Source organism: Amblyomma americanum, chromosome 2, assembly GCF_052857255.1.
Source record: "Amblyomma americanum isolate KBUSLIRL-KWMA chromosome 2, ASM5285725v1, whole genome shotgun sequence".
In the NCBI taxonomy this organism is placed as follows: Eukaryota; Metazoa; Arthropoda; class Arachnida; order Ixodida; family Ixodidae; genus Amblyomma; species Amblyomma americanum.
The window spans coordinates 198,897,959-198,904,541 of NC_135498.1; positions in this window are offsets into that span (position 1 = coordinate 198,897,959).

Here is a 6,583-nt window from a genome sequence, read left to right on the forward strand (position 1 = left end):
TTCATTCCCAAGGAAAGTGGAAGGTTCAGGCTGAATTTCACAAGCTGTAGATTATCACAAAAAGAGAACTGCAAATTATGCAATTTTTGCAGGCACGATCAGGTACCTCTAACATGGACAGCTAGCCTGTGAACGGACACACGGACGCGTGCTGGATACAGTGCGGCAAGCAAGGGGACCAGATGCAGCATTTGAGGGATTCAAGGGGCCATATCCACTTCTCAGACTGAAGGGCCTTGACCTTTTATGGGTACTACTGCCAAATTACATGCGTTGCGTAGTTGAGAGCGTGAGAAAGCAGCTGGTGGAACTGCGGCTTTCAATTACCTGTCTAGCCTTCTACATGGGGCGGCATGTCAGGCTTTTGGATTGTAGACTATGCACAATTAAGCCTCCAATCACTTTCTCGGGGACTGCACGACCCCTCTCTCAGCGTGCTTATTGAAAGGCAACTAAATGGAGGTACTGGCTTTTGTTTTATAGTGTCCCATGCTTGTCGGATCTTCTGCCTCGACCATACATGATACACTTTCTGCTCCTCGTGAAGGCCCTGTTTCTATTGCTGCATAAGTGAGAGTGACATCTCTGCAGCTGAAGTGTTATTGCTGTCTTTTGTACAGCAGGTAGCTAGGTTCTGCGGTGATGCAGCAATGAAATTTAATGTTCATCAGCTGCTGCACCTACTTAAACCCACTCGCAGGTTTGGCCCATTGTGGGGCATTTCAACATTTCCCTTCGAAGATGGAATTGGCCGCACACTGCGGCTTGTGTCAGCAGCCAAGATTGTTCCTACGCAGGTCGCTGAACGGTGCATTATGCACCATTCCTATCAGTGCTTGAAAAGAAATTTGGAGCTTCTGGCTCATTTGGCTTTTGCCAAGAGAAATATATTCACTCAATACACAAGCAGCCACCAAACATATGCTCTAGGTGTGCCGCACCCTGTTCCATGATTTCCTGAGCACCTGGGAACTATTTCCAATGCATGCTTTGGCACATCACTCAAATGTCAAGATACTTTCGAGCTCAAATTGGCAGCATTATTATACATAATTCTGATTATTTGACCCCGAAGAAGACCTGTTCTTGTTATGTTAAAATGGTTGATGGCACATAATATTATGTACTTGGAATTTATGAGAGTGCAGGCTGTCAATTTTTTCACTCTCAACGACTGCTTGCTTCACCGCTCGTATTTGATGTGCTGCATATGTAGTGTCAGCATCCACCTACTGATCCGAATAATTGTACCGCTGTGATGATGTGGCTGCGCAGTGTGTTTTTATAATTCTAATAATCTTTCGTACTTGAGTGAAGCGCCAAACCAAAAGGAAATGGACTGATGCGGCAGTGATGTACGATATCAGTTCATGAAGGTAGTTTCAGTGTAATTTTTATTTTTGTATTCCTTTGAAGTAGCTCCTCAGAGTCAACTTTTTTCATATTTCTGGCCACGTAATTCATTACAGTTAGCAAAAATTAAGCCACATCTTCAGTGCAACGGAAGGCCGCTTTATATTTTCACATTGTCAAAAGTCCATTTTCAGCTTTTTATTGAGCACAGCCAAGAGCGGCATGCATCATCTTCGACAAGCGCCGAGCACGCTCGTTTCTGTGCCGCTGCCGAGTCACTCTGTTCTTTATGGGCGCTAGTCAGCCCCAATAAAGTGTTTCTTTTAGAAGTCTTTTTGCTTTCTACCAAATGTACGATCTGCCGTCACAGCTACGAAACAAATATTAAGGTTTTTTTTTATACTTGAAACTTTTATGCTTCAAAATATTTAGTGCAAATATGAGAACACATTTATTTGTTTATTTCGTTACTGTCAGGGCCGTTGAGGCGTTACAGATAGGAGTGGCAAGATTAATCACAATCAAATACTAAAGGAGAGATTAACATAAATGATGAAGAAGCGCAGATTTGAATGCTTCTGGTTCTGGGATGCATACGATCCATGCGGGCTGGTTCCTGTCTGAACTGGTCTTGGGCAGGAAAGAATGAAAGTACTGGTTTGTTCTGCAGCTTGGAACTCTCACTTTAAATCGGTGATAAATACGGGATAATACATAACTTGGAGCAGTGAAAAGACTTTTTAACGATTCTTTGTGTTATTTATTTTGTGGAAAGTTACAAGTCTAGACAGATGATGCCGCAGTGAAAGGTCTTGAAGGTCTAGAGTTCGCTTCATGACCGTGACGCTAGACGAAGGAGAGTAGTTAGACAAGATAAAATGGGATGGACGATTCTGAACAGATTCTAAGGCATTAATCAGTGATTTGATGTTAGGGTCCTATACAGAATGCGCATATTCTATTTTAAATCGAACCACCGTTTTGTACAGAAGTAGTTTTAAACTAACCGGAGCAAGTGAGAAGTTACGGCGAAGGAAACCTAGCATGCGATTAGCATTGTAGTTATGTGCTCGATATGTTTTTTCCATGAAAGGTCATTGGTAATGTATACTACAAGATACTTATATGCAGAAACAAAGGCTAAGGGCAGCCATTTAGAATACATAAATGCCGGTTAGATTTGGAAGGCATTCGTGTTACTTGCATTGCTTTACATTTAGATGCAATAAGCTTCATTAGCCAAGTGTCGCACCAAGCCAAGTGTTGCATATGAAATCCATTGATTGCATTTTTATGAAAGAAAGATATGCCCAGACATGCAGCCTCATAGGATGTTATGCTTTCTCCTGCTTGTTTTTTGTATCTTTGAAATGTTAACTGTTTTTGAGTATATAGAAAGTATTGTATTTTTATTATAATTTGCTAGCATGTCTTTTCTGTTTCAACATGTTATTTTTAACCATTTATTATTCCTGTGCTTTGTTGTTGTCCACAAGTATAATAAATCATATCTGTAGGTGTGATGACAACCTCGAAACTGTGTGCACTTTTTTTTAGGCATATATGTTCCATGGGTGTGAGTGTGTGTAACCAAAACTAGATCTGCTACTGCTGTAGGTTAAGTTGCTGTACACCTAGCTACCGTGATACGAAGAATTTTTGGGCGAATACCCTCAAATGAGGCTCTAGCCAATGGTGCTGGGCGTTTGATGTGATATAATGTTTAATCCCTGTTCCCCTAGTGTGTGACATATAGCAGGGGGCTGGGCAAAGGGTTAGCCATAAATCTGTGCATTTCCCAGTGCGATCTTGAGTTATATCACGCTGTGCCTGTCACGTAGGCAACTTTAATGTTTTCACGATGCACATCGCCTGCGCGAGGAGTGACTCAATCGCTGCATGACACACACGATTAACGAAGCTGTGCGGCTCTGCATCGATCACCTCGGGGTGACTCGGATGTACTCGTGCACTGCACGGCTTTGACTGTGCGAATGTAGAGCGCTTTCCAGCATCGTGAAAATTCCTTCAATCGAAACGTCGCACCGCGGCCTTATCTCCTGGGAATAAAAAGTAGTAGAGTTGCGGTGTCATGTAAGCAGATGTGCATTCGCTGCGCTCTTGCCGCGCAGTAAGCTGAGCGCTGCATTAATAGAATCCCCGACTAAAATGATGCGCGAATTCCTCATCTCTTAACGAAAATCTGTGCGCGCATACGCGTCTGCGCGCTTTGGTCGATCGAGACGATCGAGCTCGAGATCGGGTCGAGCGTGCATGCAGCATCTGCACCTTCCTGAAAAAGTGAGGGAAGGTGCATATGTGTAGCATAGTTCGCCCGGCTCGGTAACCACTGCGCCGCACACACATCCATGGGGGCGTACTCGCTGGAATCGAATTAGCCCGTCTGACAGCGCGGATTCACTGCATGAAGCGAACAGACGAAGGATCGAGCCTATGAAGTGTCAATGCCAAAAATCCTTTATTTTGCGCGCGCTGAGCTTATTGGGCGTAAAAGACACTTTGGTGTGCATCTTAAAGCAGCGGCTATAAAATTCATTAGCCTCAATTGCAATTCTTTGCAGATAAAACTGCGCAATGCATTTGTGATGTAGCTGCACTTCACGCCGAGCATGCATGCTGAGAGGCCGGAATCGTCTGCGCCGAGAACGAATGAAGGTAAGCCGCCAAAGCCGGGTTTTCGCCAATGCATATGGGCGGTTTCATATATGCGCTTCACGAAACGCAGATGTCTCTCTGAGTGGAAGCGCGCCAATTTGGCTCGATCGATTATTTGGGCTTGCACGTACATCGTGCACGTACGTACGCTTGGCCAAACCAAATAACTAAGGTTGTAAACGTGAGACGCTTACCGTGCAATATTATTGTTATGCGAAAACGATTGATCCAGCGGAATTAATTTTAAAAGCTTCAGCGCACGACAATATGAGATCGCGCAATGTGCTCTCCCGCGGTATATAGCTTTCTTGAGCTGAGGAATTTTCATGCTCTATAACGGCAGCACGCGTCTGTTTGCGCGTAGTACGTTCTGCGTACGTGCATAGCCACCACTTATTTCGCAAGCTGCTTTCTGGCAGCAAAAATCGCCACTTGTGAGCAGTTATCCTGGCCATACAAAAAGATTTGTGCTAACTGATTCACACGTACAATTAAGTAAACTTCATTGCCAGTATAAGTTTCCGCCGAAGAGATGGCATCCATGCAGATGAAGCCCCATGCATACAGAACTTTCAGAACGGCGCCCGCAGACAGAGCAGCTGCATGCAGGTTTCTGAAGGACCGTCAACGTCGCACCGATGTAAACATGGCTCCAATGGAGATGCCTTCAGCACCTTCAGACTCGCGCCATTATAAACAGAGCAGCCAATGCAGATTCCTTCAAGATCTTCAGATTCATGCATGTGCATGTAGAAATGCGGACAAGGAGTGCTGATGGACAGTCAAGAATCCTGTTGGTCCCTTGAAGGCAATTTGAAGGAAGTTTTGAATGGGTGACTTCATAAAAACCTATCCTATCCTAGACGACGCAGTGCTATATTTAACTAGCTTAAAATGCTCGACCAATAGGCAAAGAGCTGGTTAATACTCCTGGGTGAATATCGCCAGCACACATGGTATGTGCAGAACATCAATGTAAGGTCCATAAACCAAAGCTCTTTTGTTGCGACATTTGCTCTAAGGTAAACTTAAGGCAAAGGCCTTGCTCCTTTATCAACTTGACAATAATTACAGTTTCCACACTACCGCAACTATTGCAAAAGACCAGAAAATATGGACATCGCGAAATACTTTCCCCCATCTCATACAAGTTCTCGGAAATCATTTCGACCCCCCCGCTTAAGAGAATATTGCTGCGAACAGGGGCAATCTTCGCATCGATACATATACCAGACTTTTGAACATATCCCTCACTGCCATTATCCACAAACATGCTCTTCAAATAAAAGGAGGTAAGCTCCAAAAATATATATTTGTGAGGTGCACAAAGTTCCTCGGAGGATTTATGAACGCAAGGCGTCGACAGTGGTGCGCCGGACAGTGGAGCGCTGCGCGTGCCAGCCCAGCATTGCGCGTGTGCTAATGGTGTGTGTGAGGCGACGGCGTCCAAGGGCGTGGCAAGAACGAGGAGTGAAGAGCTGACGTCAGAAAACCGAGGTGTGAAGGAAGACAGGACAGCGGAGATCGCGTGGTTCAAGCGTGGAGGTGGCAGCCGTCGGACGTTGGGTCCATGCTGCCGTGAACCTCCCTTGGATCACCGACGCAAGCCTCCTGCGTTCTTTGCAAGTGTGAAGGTGGCACTGAGGGTCCGTGTTGCCGAAAGCCACTCTTGAATAGCCTGCTTTAAGCCTCTGGCGTTTTTTGCCGCCGTCGTCGGGACATTGCTACGTTTTAACGCGGCAGCGTTAAGGAGCTCGCGTCGCGAAAATCCGGTGTCGTCGGTGTCGGCGTCCTTGGCCGTGAGCGAAAAATGGCGCATCTCGGTGGACACCTGAACCGTGCCGTAATAATTGATTTTGGGGGGGAAAGGAATTGGCGCAGTATCTGTCTCATATATCTTTGGACACCTGAACCGCGCCATAAGGGAACGGATAAAGGAGGGAGTGAAAGAAGAAAGGAAGAAGAGGTGCCGTAGTGGAGGGCTCCGGAATAATTTCGACCACCTGGGGATCTTTAACGTGCACTGACATCGCACAGCACACGGGCGCCTTAGCGTTTTTCCTCCATAAAAACGCAGCCGCCGCGGTCGGGTTCGAGCCCGGGAACCGTGCCGTAAGAATAGTGATTTTAACCCGACCACATTTAGGATTGATTGATTGATGGATTTGTCGATTGGTTGATGGATTGATTTAATGATTGATTGATGGATCGAGTGATTGATTGATCGATTCACGATTGATTGATTGATCGAATAGTCGATCGAATAATTGATCGATTGATTGATTGGTTGACTGATTAAATATTTGATTGATTGATCGGTCGATCGATCGGTCGATTGATTGATTGATCGGTTGATCAATCAGTCGATTGATTAATTAGTTGACTGATCGATCTATCAATTGTTGATTTATCGATTGATCAATCAATATATCGTTCGTTCGATTTCTCCTACGGCGCGATCAGGGTGTCCAGCGAGAAATGTGACAGGTGTCATTTCCTTTCCTTAAAAGCAATTCATTTCATTGTCCTTCCCCTACGGCCCGGTTGAGGTATC